At 41.9% G+C, this 12,328-nt stretch overlaps 13 non-coding genes across 13 annotated transcripts; all 13 read right to left on the reverse strand.

The window, feature by feature from the left end:
* Positions 1–301: 301 nt before the first annotated feature.
* Positions 302–408, reverse strand: LOC139365399 (U6 spliceosomal RNA). The gene has a single exon (XR_011626682.1). It is a non-coding gene; the product is annotated as a U6 spliceosomal RNA (small nuclear RNA).
* Positions 409–1,266: 858 nt separating this feature from the next.
* On the reverse strand, positions 1,267–1,373 carry LOC139365400 (U6 spliceosomal RNA). Its single transcript, XR_011626683.1, has one exon. It is a non-coding gene; the product is annotated as a U6 spliceosomal RNA (small nuclear RNA).
* An 858-nt stretch (positions 1,374–2,231) lies between these two features.
* LOC139365401 (U6 spliceosomal RNA) lies at positions 2,232–2,338 on the reverse strand. Its single transcript, XR_011626684.1, has one exon. It is a non-coding gene; the product is annotated as a U6 spliceosomal RNA (small nuclear RNA).
* An 858-nt stretch (positions 2,339–3,196) lies between these two features.
* LOC139365402 (U6 spliceosomal RNA) lies at positions 3,197–3,303 on the reverse strand. Its single transcript, XR_011626685.1, has one exon. It is a non-coding gene; the product is annotated as a U6 spliceosomal RNA (small nuclear RNA).
* Positions 3,304–4,161: 858 nt separating this feature from the next.
* LOC139365403 (U6 spliceosomal RNA) lies at positions 4,162–4,268 on the reverse strand. The gene has a single exon (XR_011626686.1). It is a non-coding gene; the product is annotated as a U6 spliceosomal RNA (small nuclear RNA).
* An 856-nt stretch (positions 4,269–5,124) lies between these two features.
* LOC139365406 (U6 spliceosomal RNA) lies at positions 5,125–5,231 on the reverse strand. Its single transcript, XR_011626688.1, has one exon. It is a non-coding gene; the product is annotated as a U6 spliceosomal RNA (small nuclear RNA).
* Positions 5,232–6,101: 870 nt separating this feature from the next.
* Positions 6,102–6,208, reverse strand: LOC139365407 (U6 spliceosomal RNA). The gene has a single exon (XR_011626689.1). It is a non-coding gene; the product is annotated as a U6 spliceosomal RNA (small nuclear RNA).
* An 858-nt stretch (positions 6,209–7,066) lies between these two features.
* Positions 7,067–7,173, reverse strand: LOC139365408 (U6 spliceosomal RNA). Its single transcript, XR_011626690.1, has one exon. It is a non-coding gene; the product is annotated as a U6 spliceosomal RNA (small nuclear RNA).
* Positions 7,174–8,031: 858 nt separating this feature from the next.
* LOC139365409 (U6 spliceosomal RNA) lies at positions 8,032–8,138 on the reverse strand. The gene has a single exon (XR_011626691.1). It is a non-coding gene; the product is annotated as a U6 spliceosomal RNA (small nuclear RNA).
* Positions 8,139–8,996: 858 nt separating this feature from the next.
* On the reverse strand, positions 8,997–9,103 carry LOC139365410 (U6 spliceosomal RNA). Its single transcript, XR_011626692.1, has one exon. It is a non-coding gene; the product is annotated as a U6 spliceosomal RNA (small nuclear RNA).
* Positions 9,104–9,961: 858 nt separating this feature from the next.
* Positions 9,962–10,068, reverse strand: LOC139365411 (U6 spliceosomal RNA). Its single transcript, XR_011626693.1, has one exon. It is a non-coding gene; the product is annotated as a U6 spliceosomal RNA (small nuclear RNA).
* Positions 10,069–10,926: 858 nt separating this feature from the next.
* On the reverse strand, positions 10,927–11,033 carry LOC139365412 (U6 spliceosomal RNA). The gene has a single exon (XR_011626694.1). It is a non-coding gene; the product is annotated as a U6 spliceosomal RNA (small nuclear RNA).
* An 858-nt stretch (positions 11,034–11,891) lies between these two features.
* Positions 11,892–11,998, reverse strand: LOC139365413 (U6 spliceosomal RNA). Its single transcript, XR_011626695.1, has one exon. It is a non-coding gene; the product is annotated as a U6 spliceosomal RNA (small nuclear RNA).
* Positions 11,999–12,328: the final 330 nt, after the last annotated feature.

Consider the following 12,328-nt stretch of genomic DNA (forward strand, 5'->3'; position numbering starts at 1 on the left):
TCATTTTTAAACTTTGAATAAAGTTGAACTCAGACTGCAACCGTGCCTAACTCGCCAATTATTTGTCTACATGTTGAATAAAGTTGGTCTCAGGCTGCAACCTTGTCTCACTCCCCATTTCAAAATTAAGGAAGTCTTCACAAATGTTCCTGTCATTCTACTGTAGACTGAGCTTCTCTCATCCAGCATTTCCCCTCCTCCTTAGACTAGACTGAGGGGAATGGACAATTTATTCTCCCCGGGTCACTACCGCCCAATCTTCTCTGTTTGGTTCCAATTTCTCTGTGTCTCGACGTGTGAGGAAAATAAGGAGCGCTTCACGGATTTGCGTGTCATCCTTTCGCAGGGGCCATGCTAATCTTCTCTGTATCGATCCAATTTTAGTATATGTGCTGCCAAAGCGAGCACAATACAAAGCTATGAGAGGCCCTCATATATAGATCACAACCTCTCTGAAGGTTCTGGTCATGGTTGGGGTCAAACAGAGTTCAGACCCTCAAAAACCACCCCTAGAATATTGCTGTGATGTTTAAACTTTATTTGGAGATGTAGAACTTGAAATAGAATTGACTTTAGATTTTTTTCAAGATTGATCTTAGACTAAAATGTAGTTTAAAAACAAAGCCTTTTATGATTCAGGACTCTTGGTCTGTAACCCCTCCCTCACCTGCTGCTTTTAGTTGCTCCTCCCCAAGTCTTTGTTCCCCTGCCCCGACCACTTCCCACCCTTCCCCCGTTTTCTGCAACATGGCCTGGCCAAGGATACTTATAACTAACTCCCCAATTAGTAGAGGGAGAGAGTTTGAGTCTGAGTCTGACTTTGATGTCTGTTTAAAATGTTGTGACATTCAAGTTTGTTATGTTTAATACAACTGGACTAAAATTGAACACAAGTCTCTCTCCAATTCATTTGTAGATATTGAATAAAGTTGGACTCAGAGTGCAACCTTGTCTCACTCCCCAATTCATTTTTAAACTTTGAATAAAGTTGAACTCAGACTGCAACCGTGCCTAACTCGCCAATTATTTGTCTACATGTTGAATAAAGTTGGTCTCAGGCTGCAACCTTGTCTCACTCCCCATTTCAAAATTAAGGAAGTCTTCACAAATGTTCCTGTCATTCTACTGTAGACTGAGCTTCTCTCATCCAGCATTTCCCCTCCTCCTTAGACTAGACTGAGGGGAATGGACAATTTATTCTCCCCGGGTCACTACCGCCCAATCTTCTCTGTTTGGTTCCAATTTCTCTGTGTCTCGACGTGTGAGGAAAATAAGGAGCGCTTCACGGATTTGCGTGTCATCCTTTCGCAGGGGCCATGCTAATCTTCTCTGTATCGATCCAATTTTAGTATATGTGCTGCCAAAGCGAGCACAATACAAAGCTATGAGAGGCCCTCATATATAGATCACAACCTCTCTGAAGGTTCTGGTCATGGTTGGGGTCAAACAGAGTTCAGACCCTCAAAAACCACCCCTAGAATATTGCTGTGATGTTTAAACTTTATTTGGAGATGTAGAACTTGAAATAGAATTGACTTTAGATTTTTTTCAAGATTGATCTTAGACTAAAATGTAGTTTAAAAACAAAGCCTTTTATGATTCAGGACTCTTGGTCTGTAACCCCTCCCTCACCTGCTGCTTTTAGTTGCTCCTCCCCAAGTCTTTGTTCCCCTGCCCCGACCACTTCCCACCCTTCCCCCGTTTTCTGCAACATGGCCTGGCCAAGGATACTTATAACTAACTCCCCAATTAGTAGAGGGAGAGAGTTTGAGTCTGAGTCTGACTTTGATGTCTGTTTAAAATGTTGTGACATTCAAGTTTGTTATGTTTAATACAACTGGACTAAAATTGAACACAAGTCTCTCTCCAATTCATTTGTAGATATTGAATAAAGTTGGACTCAGAGTGCAACCTTGTCTCACTCCCCAATTCATTTTTAAACTTTGAATAAAGTTGAACTCAGACTGCAACCGTGCCTAACTCGCCAATTATTTGTCTACATGTTGAATAAAGTTGGTCTCAGGCTGCAACCTTGTCTCACTCCCCATTTCAAAATTAAGGAAGTCTTCACAAATGTTCCTGTCATTCTACTGTAGACTGAGCTTCTCTCATCCAGCATTTCCCCTCCTCCTTAGACTAGACTGAGGGGAATGGACAATTTATTCTCCCCGGGTCACTACCGCCCAATCTTCTCTGTTTGGTTCCAATTTCTCTGTGTCTCGACGTGTGAGGAAAATAAGGAGCGCTTCACGGATTTGCGTGTCATCCTTTCGCAGGGGCCATGCTAATCTTCTCTGTATCGATCCAATTTTAGTATATGTGCTGCCAAAGCGAGCACAATACAAAGCTATGAGAGGCCCTCATATATAGATCACAACCTCTCTGAAGGTTCTGGTCATGGTTGGGGTCAAACAGAGTTCAGACCCTCAAAAACCACCCCTAGAATATTGCTGTGATGTTTAAACTTTATTTGGAGATGTAGAACTTGAAATAGAATTGACTTTAGATTTTTTTCAAGATTGATCTTAGACTAAAATGTAGTTTAAAAACAAAGCCTTTTATGATTCAGGACTCTTGGTCTGTAACCCCTCCCTCACCTGCTGCTTTTAGTTGCTCCTCCCCAAGTCTTTGTTCCCCTGCCCCGACCACTTCCCACCCTTCCCCCGTTTTCTGCAACATGGCCTGGCCAAGGATACTTATAACTAACTCCCCAATTAGTAGAGGGAGAGAGTTTGAGTCTGAGTCTGACTTTGATGTCTGTTTAAAATGTTGTGACATTCAAGTTTGTTATGTTTAATACAACTGGACTAAAATTGAACACAAGTCTCTCTCCAATTCATTTGTAGATATTGAATAAAGTTGGACTCAGAGTGCAACCTTGTCTCACTCCCCAATTCATTTTTAAACTTTGAATAAAGTTGAACTCAGACTGCAACCGTGCCTAACTCGCCAATTATTTGTCTACATGTTGAATAAAGTTGGTCTCAGGCTGCAACCTTGTCTCACTCCCCATTTCAAAATTAAGGAAGTCTTCACAAATGTTCCTGTCATTCTACTGTAGACTGAGCTTCTCTCATCCAGCATTTCCCCTCCTCCTTAGACTAGACTGAGGGGAATGGACAATTTATTCTCCCCGGGTCACTACCGCCCAATCTTCTCTGTTTGGTTCCAATTTCTCTGTGTCTCGACGTGTGAGGAAAATAAGGAGCGCTTCACGGATTTGCGTGTCATCCTTTCGCAGGGGCCATGCTAATCTTCTCTGTATCGATCCAATTTTAGTATATGTGCTGCCAAAGCGAGCACAATACAAAGCTATGAGAGGCCCTCATATATAGATCACAACCTCTCTGAAGGTTCTGGTCATGGTTGGGGTCAAACAGAGTTCAGACCCTCAAAAACCACCCCTAGAATATTGCTGTGATGTTTAAACTTTATTTGGAGATGTAGAACTTGAAATAGAATTGACTTTAGATTTTTTTCAAGATTGATCTTAGACTAAAATGTAGTTTAAAAACAAAGCCTTTTATGATTCAGGACTCTTGGTCTGTAACCCCTCCCTCACCTGCTGCTTTTAGTTGCTCCTCCCCAAGTCTTTGTTCCCCTGCCCCGACCACTTCCCACCCTTCCCCCGTTTTCTGCAACATGGCCTGGCCAAGGATACTTATAACTAACTCCCCAATTAGTAGAGGGAGAGAGTTTGAGTCTGAGTCTGACTTTGATGTCTGTTTAAAATGTTGTGACATTCAAGTTTGTTATGTTTAATACAACTGGACTAAAATTGAACACAAGTCTCTCTCCAATTCATTTGTAGATATTGAATAAAGTTGGACTCAGAGTGCAACCTTGTCTCACTCCCCAATTCATTTTTAAACTTTGAATAAAGTTGAACTCAGACTGCAACCGTGCCTAACTCGCCAATTATTTGTCTACATGTTGAATAAAGTTGGTCTCAGGCTGCAACCTTGTCTCACTCCCCATTTCAAAATTAAGGAAGTCTTCACAAATGTTCCTGTCATTCTACTGTAGACTGAGCTTCTCTCATCCAGCATTTCCCCTCCTCCTTAGACTAGACTGAGGGGAATGGACAATTTATTCTCCCCGGGTCACTACCGCCCAATCTTCTCTGTTTGGTTCCAATTTCTCTGTGTCTCGACGTGTGAGGAAAATAAGGAGCGCTTCACGGATTTGCGTGTCATCCTTTCGCAGGGGCCATGCTAATCTTCTCTGTATCGATCCAATTTTAGTATATGTGCTGCCAAAGCGAGCACAATACAAAGCTATGAGAGGCCCTCATATATAGATCACAACCCCTCTGAAGGTTCTGGTCATGGTTGGGGTCAAACAGAGTTCAGACCCTCAAAAACCACCCCTAGAATATTGCTGTGATGTTTAAACTTTATTTGGAGATGTAGAACTTGAAATAGAATTGACTTTAGATTTTTTTCAAGATTGATCTTAGACTAAAATGTAGTTTAAAAACAAAGCCTTTTATGATTCAGGACTCTTGGTCTGTAACCCCTCCCTCACCTGCTGCTTTTAGTTGCTCCTCCCCAAGTCTTTGTTCCCCTGCCCCGACCACTTCCCACCCTTCCCCCGTTTTCTGCAACATGGCCTGGCCAAGGATACTTATAACTAACTCCCCAATTAGTAGAGAGAGAGTTTGAGTCTGAGTCTGACTTTGATGTCTGTTTAAAATGTTGTGACATTCAAGTTTGTTATGTTTAATACAACTGGACTAAAATTGAACACAAGTCTCTCTCCAATTCATTTGTAGATATTGAATAAAGTTGGACTCAGAGTGCAACCTTGTCTCACTCCCCAATTCATTTTTAAACTTTGAATAAAGTTGAACTCAGACTGCAACCGTGCCTAACTCGCCAATTATTTGTCTACATGTTGAATAAAGTTGGTCTCAGGCTGCAACCTTGTCTCACTCCCCATTTCAAAATTAAGGAAGTCTTCACAAATGTTCCTGTCATTCTACTGTAGACTGAGCTTCTCTCATCCAGCATTTCCCCTCCTCCTTAGACTAGACTGAGGGGAATGGACAATTTATTCTCCCCGGGTCACTACCGCCCAATCTTCTCTGTTTGGTTCCAATTTCTCTGTGTCTCGACGTGTGAGGAAAATAAGGAGCGCTTCACGGATTTGCGTGTCATCCTTTCGCAGGGGCCATGCTAATCTTCTCTGTATCGATCCAATTTTAGTATATGTGCTGCCAAAGCGAGCACAATACAAAGCTATGAGAGGCCCTCATATATAGATCACAACCTCTCTGAAGGTTCTGGTCATGGTTGGGGTCAAACAGAGTTCAGACCCTCAAAAACCACCCCTAGAATATTGCTGTGATGTTTAAACTTTATTTGGAGATGTAGAACTTGAAATAGAATTGACTTTAGATTTTTTTCAAGATTGATCTTAGACTAAAATGTAGTTTAAAAACAAAGCCTTTTATGATTCAGGACTCTTGGTCTGTAACCCCTCCCTCACCTGCTGCTTTTAGTTGCTCCTCCCCAAGTCTTTGTTCCCCTGCCCCGACCACTTCCCACCCTTCCCCCGTTTTCTGCAACATGGCCTGGCCAAGGATACTTATAACTAACTCCCCAATTAGTAGAGGGAGAGAGAGAGAGAGAGAGTTTGAGTCTGAGTCTGACTTTGATGTCTGTTTAAAATGTTGTGACATTCAAGTTTGTTATGTTTAATACAACTGGACTAAAATTGAACACAAGTCTCTCTCCAATTCATTTGTAGATATTGAATAAAGTTGGACTCAGAGTGCAACCTTGTCTCACTCCCCAATTCATTTTTAAACTTTGAATAAAGTTGAACTCAGACTGCAACCGTGCCTAACTCGCCAATTATTTGTCTACATGTTGAATAAAGTTGGTCTCAGGCTGCAACCTTGTCTCACTCCCCATTTCAAAATTAAGGAAGTCTTCACAAATGTTCCTGTCATTCTACTGTAGACTGAGCTTCTCTCATCCAGCATTTCCCCTCCTCCTTAGACTAGACTGAGGGGAATGGACAATTTATTCTCCCCGGGTCACTACCGCCCAATCTTCTCTGTTTGGTTCCAATTTCTCTGTGTCTCGACGTGTGAGGAAAATAAGGAGCGCTTCACGGATTTGCGTGTCATCCTTTCGCAGGGGCCATGCTAATCTTCTCTGTATCGATCCAATTTTAGTATATGTGCTGCCAAAGCGAGCACAATACAAAGCTATGAGAGGCCCTCATATATAGATCACAACCTCTCTGAAGGTTCTGGTCATGGTTGGGGTCAAACAGAGTTCAGACCCTCAAAAACCACCCCTAGAATATTGCTGTGATGTTTAAACTTTATTTGGAGATGTAGAACTTGAAATAGAATTGACTTTAGATTTTTTTCAAGATTGATCTTAGACTAAAATGTAGTTTAAAAACAAAGCCTTTTATGATTCAGGACTCTTGGTCTGTAACCCCTCCCTCACCTGCTGCTTTTAGTTGCTCCTCCCCAAGTCTTTGTTCCCCTGCCCCGACCACTTCCCACCCTTCCCCCGTTTTCTGCAACATGGCCTGGCCAAGGATACTTATAACTAACTCCCCAATTAGTAGAGGGAGAGAGTTTGAGTCTGAGTCTGACTTTGATGTCTGTTTAAAATGTTGTGACATTCAAGTTTGTTATGTTTAATACAACTGGACTAAAATTGAACACAAGTCTCTCTCCAATTCATTTGTAGATATTGAATAAAGTTGGACTCAGAGTGCAACCTTGTCTCACTCCCCAATTCATTTTTAAACTTTGAATAAAGTTGAACTCAGACTGCAACCGTGCCTAACTCGCCAATTATTTGTCTACATGTTGAATAAAGTTGGTCTCAGGCTGCAACCTTGTCTCACTCCCCATTTCAAAATTAAGGAAGTCTTCACAAATGTTCCTGTCATTCTACTGTAGACTGAGCTTCTCTCATCCAGCATTTCCCCTCCTCCTTAGACTAGACTGAGGGGAATGGACAATTTATTCTCCCCGGGTCACTACCGCCCAATCTTCTCTGTTTGGTTCCAATTTCTCTGTGTCTCGACGTGTGAGGAAAATAAGGAGCGCTTCACGGATTTGCGTGTCATCCTTTCGCAGGGGCCATGCTAATCTTCTCTGTATCGATCCAATTTTAGTATATGTGCTGCCAAAGCGAGCACAATACAAAGCTATGAGAGGCCCTCATATATAGATCACAACCTCTCTGAAGGTTCTGGTCATGGTTGGGGTCAAACAGAGTTCAGACCCTCAAAAACCACCCCTAGAATATTGCTGTGATGTTTAAACTTTATTTGGAGATGTAGAACTTGAAATAGAATTGACTTTAGATTTTTTTCAAGATTGATCTTAGACTAAAATGTAGTTTAAAAACAAAGCCTTTTATGATTCAGGACTCTTGGTCTGTAACCCCTCCCTCACCTGCTGCTTTTAGTTGCTCCTCCCCAAGTCTTTGTTCCCCTGCCCCGACCACTTCCCACCCTTCCCCCGTTTTCTGCAACATGGCCTGGCCAAGGATACTTATAACTAACTCCCCAATTAGTAGAGGGAGAGAGTTTGAGTCTGAGTCTGACTTTGATGTCTGTTTAAAATGTTGTGACATTCAAGTTTGTTATGTTTAATACAACTGGACTAAAATTGAACACAAGTCTCTCTCCAATTCATTTGTAGATATTGAATAAAGTTGGACTCAGAGTGCAACCTTGTCTCACTCCCCAATTCATTTTTAAACTTTGAATAAAGTTGAACTCAGACTGCAACCGTGCCTAACTCGCCAATTATTTGTCTACATGTTGAATAAAGTTGGTCTCAGGCTGCAACCTTGTCTCACTCCCCATTTCAAAATTAAGGAAGTCTTCACAAATGTTCCTGTCATTCTACTGTAGACTGAGCTTCTCTCATCCAGCATTTCCCCTCCTCCTTAGACTAGACTGAGGGGAATGGACAATTTATTCTCCCCGGGTCACTACCGCCCAATCTTCTCTGTTTGGTTCCAATTTCTCTGTGTCTCGACGTGTGAGGAAAATAAGGAGCGCTTCACGGATTTGCGTGTCATCCTTTCGCAGGGGCCATGCTAATCTTCTCTGTATCGATCCAATTTTAGTATATGTGCTGCCAAAGCGAGCACAATACAAAGCTATGAGAGGCCCTCATATATAGATCACAACCTCTCTGAAGGTTCTGGTCATGGTTGGGGTCAAACAGAGTTCAGACCCTCAAAAACCACCCCTAGAATATTGCTGTGATGTTTAAACTTTATTTGGAGATGTAGAACTTGAAATAGAATTGACTTTAGATTTTTTTCAAGATTGATCTTAGACTAAAATGTAGTTTAAAAACAAAGCCTTTTATGATTCAGGACTCTTGGTCTGTAACCCCTCCCTCACCTGCTGCTTTTAGTTGCTCCTCCCCAAGTCTTTGTTCCCCTGCCCCGACCACTTCCCACCCTTCCCCCGTTTTCTGCAACATGGCCTGGCCAAGGATACTTATAACTAACTCCCCAATTAGTAGAGGGAGAGAGTTTGAGTCTGAGTCTGACTTTGATGTCTGTTTAAAATGTTGTGACATTCAAGTTTGTTATGTTTAATACAACTGGACTAAAATTGAACACAAGTCTCTCTCCAATTCATTTGTAGATATTGAATAAAGTTGGACTCAGAGTGCAACCTTGTCTCACTCCCCAATTCATTTTTAAACTTTGAATAAAGTTGAACTCAGACTGCAACCGTGCCTAACTCGCCAATTATTTGTCTACATGTTGAATAAAGTTGGTCTCAGGCTGCAACCTTGTCTCACTCCCCATTTCAAAATTAAGGAAGTCTTCACAAATGTTCCTGTCATTCTACTGTAGACTGAGCTTCTCTCATCCAGCATTTCCCCTCCTCCTTAGACTAGACTGAGGGGAATGGACAATTTATTCTCCCCGGGTCACTACCGCCCAATCTTCTCTGTTTGGTTCCAATTTCTCTGTGTCTCGACGTGTGAGGAAAATAAGGAGCGCTTCACGGATTTGCGTGTCATCCTTTCGCAGGGGCCATGCTAATCTTCTCTGTATCGATCCAATTTTAGTATATGTGCTGCCAAAGCGAGCACAATACAAAGCTATGAGAGGCCCTCATATATAGATCACAACCTCTCTGAAGGTTCTGGTCATGGTTGGGGTCAAACAGAGTTCAGACCCTCAAAAACCACCCCTAGAATATTGCTGTGATGTTTAAACTTTATTTGGAGATGTAGAACTTGAAATAGAATTGACTTTAGATTTTTTTCAAGATTGATCTTAGACTAAAATGTAGTTTAAAAACAAAGCCTTTTATGATTCAGGACTCTTGGTCTGTAACCCCTCCCTCACCTGCTGCTTTTAGTTGCTCCTCCCCAAGTCTTTGTTCCCCTGCCCCGACCACTTCCCACCCTTCCCCCGTTTTCTGCAACATGGCCTGGCCAAGGATACTTATAACTAACTCCCCAATTAGTAGAGGGAGAGAGTTTGAGTCTGAGTCTGACTTTGATGTCTGTTTAAAATGTTGTGACATTCAAGTTTGTTATGTTTAATACAACTGGACTAAAATTGAACACAAGTCTCTCTCCAATTCATTTGTAGATATTGAATAAAGTTGGACTCAGAGTGCAACCTTGTCTCACTCCCCAATTCATTTTTAAACTTTGAATAAAGTTGAACTCAGACTGCAACCGTGCCTAACTCGCCAATTATTTGTCTACATGTTGAATAAAGTTGGTCTCAGGCTGCAACCTTGTCTCACTCCCCATTTCAAAATTAAGGAAGTCTTCACAAATGTTCCTGTCATTCTACTGTAGACTGAGCTTCTCTCATCCAGCATTTCCCCTCCTCCTTAGACTAGACTGAGGGGAATGGACAATTTATTCTCCCCGGGTCACTACCGCCCAATCTTCTCTGTTTGGTTCCAATTTCTCTGTGTCTCGACGTGTGAGGAAAATAAGGAGCGCTTCACGGATTTGCGTGTCATCCTTTCGCAGGGGCCATGCTAATCTTCTCTGTATCGATCCAATTTTAGTATATGTGCTGCCAAAGCGAGCACAATACAAAGCTATGAGAGGCCCTCATATATAGATCACAACCTCTCTGAAGGTTCTGGTCATGGTTGGGGTCAAACAGAGTTCAGACCCTCAAAAACCACCCCTAGAATATTGCTGTGATGTTTAAACTTTATTTGGAGATGTAGAACTTGAAATAGAATTGACTTTAGATTTTTTTCAAGATTGATCTTAGACTAAAATGTAGTTTAAAAACAAAGCCTTTTATGATTCAGGACTCTTGGTCTGTAACCCCTCCCTCACCTGCTGCTTTTAGTTGCTCCTCCCCAAGTCTTTGTTCCCCTGCCCCGACCACTTCCCACCCTTCCCCCGTTTTCTGCAACATGGCCTGGCCAAGGATACTTATAACTAACTCCCCAATTAGTAGAGGGAGAGAGTTTGAGTCTGAGTCTGACTTTGATGTCTGTTTAAAATGTTGTGACATTCAAGTTTGTTATGTTTAATACAACTGGACTAAAATTGAACACAAGTCTCTCTCCAATTCATTTGTAGATATTGAATAAAGTTGGACTCAGAGTGCAACCTTGTCTCACTCCCCAATTCATTTTTAAACTTTGAATAAAGTTGAACTCAGACTGCAACCGTGCCTAACTCGCCAATTATTTGTCTACATGTTGAATAAAGTTGGTCTCAGGCTGCAACCTTGTCTCACTCCCCATTTCAAAATTAAGGAAGTCTTCACAAATGTTCCTGTCATTCTACTGTAGACTGAGCTTCTCTCATCCAGCATTTCCCCTCCTCCTTAGACTAGACTGAGGGGAATGGACAATTTATTCTCCCCGGGTCACTACCGCCCAATCTTCTCTGTTTGGTTCCAATTTCTCTGTGTCTCGACGTGTGAGGAAAATAAGGAGCGCTTCACGGATTTGCGTGTCATCCTTTCGCAGGGGCCATGCTAATCTTCTCTGTATCGATCCAATTTTAGTATATGTGCTGCCAAAGCGAGCACAATACAAAGCTATGAGAGGCCCTCATATATAGATCACAACCTCTCTGAAGGTTCTGGTCATGGTTGGGGTCAAACAGAGTTCAGACCCTCAAAAACCACCCCTAGAATATTGCTGTGATGTTTAAACTTTATTTGGAGATGTAGAACTTGAAATAGAATTGACTTTAGATTTTTTTCAAGATTGATCTTAGACTAAAATGTAGTTTAAAAACAAAGCCTTTTATGATTCAGGACTCTTGGTCTGTAACCCCTCCCTCACCTGCTGCTTTTAGTTGCTCCTCCCCAAGTCTTTGTTCCCCTGCCCCGACCACTTCCCACCCTTCCCCCGTTTTCTGCAACATGGCCTGGCCAAGGATACTTATAACTAACTCCCCAATTAGTAGAGGGAGAGAGTTTGAGTCTGAGTCTGACTTTGATGTCTGTTTAAAATGTTGTGACATTCAAGTTTGTTATGTTTAATACAACTGGACTAAAATTGAACACAAGTCTCTCTCCAATTCATTTGTAGATATTGAATAAAGTTGGACTCAGAGTGCAACCTTGTCTCACTCCCCAATTCATTTTTAAACTTTGAATAAAGTTGAACTCAGACTGCAACCGTGCCTAACTCGCCAATTATTTGTCTACATGTTGAATAAAGTTGGTCTCAGGCTGCAACCTTGTCTCACTCCCCATTTCAAAATTAAGGAAGTCTTCACAAATGTTCCTGTCATTCTACTGTAGACTGAGCTTCTCTCATCCAGCATTTCCCCTCCTCCTTAGACTAGACTGAGGGGAATGGACAATTTATTCTCCCCGGGTCACTACCGCCCAATCTTCTCTGTTTGGTTCCAATTTCTCTGTGTCTCGACGTGTGAGGAAAATAAGGAGCGCTTCACGGATTTGCGTGTCATCCTTTCGCAGGGGCCATGCTAATCTTCTCTGTATCGATCCAATTTTAGTATATGTGCTGCCAAAGCGAGCACAATACAAAGCTATGAGAGGCCCTCATATATAGATCACAACCTCTCTGAAGGTTCTGGTCATGGTTGGGGTCAAACAGAGTTCAGACCCTCAAAAACCACCCCTAGAATATTGCTGTGATGTTTAAACTTTATTTGGAGATGTAGAACTTGAAATAGAATTGACTTTAGATTTTTTTCAAGATTGATCTTAGACTAAAATGTAGTTTAAAAACAAAGCCTTTTATGATTCAGGACTCTTGGTCTGTAACCCCTCCCTCACCTGCTGCTTTTAGTTGCTCCTCCCCAAGTCTTTGTTCCCCTGCCCCGACCACTTCCCACCCTTCCCCCGTT

This window comes from Oncorhynchus clarkii, chromosome 13, assembly GCF_045791955.1.
Source record: "Oncorhynchus clarkii lewisi isolate Uvic-CL-2024 chromosome 13, UVic_Ocla_1.0, whole genome shotgun sequence".
Lineage (NCBI taxonomy): Eukaryota > Metazoa > Chordata > Actinopteri > Salmoniformes > Salmonidae > Oncorhynchus > Oncorhynchus clarkii.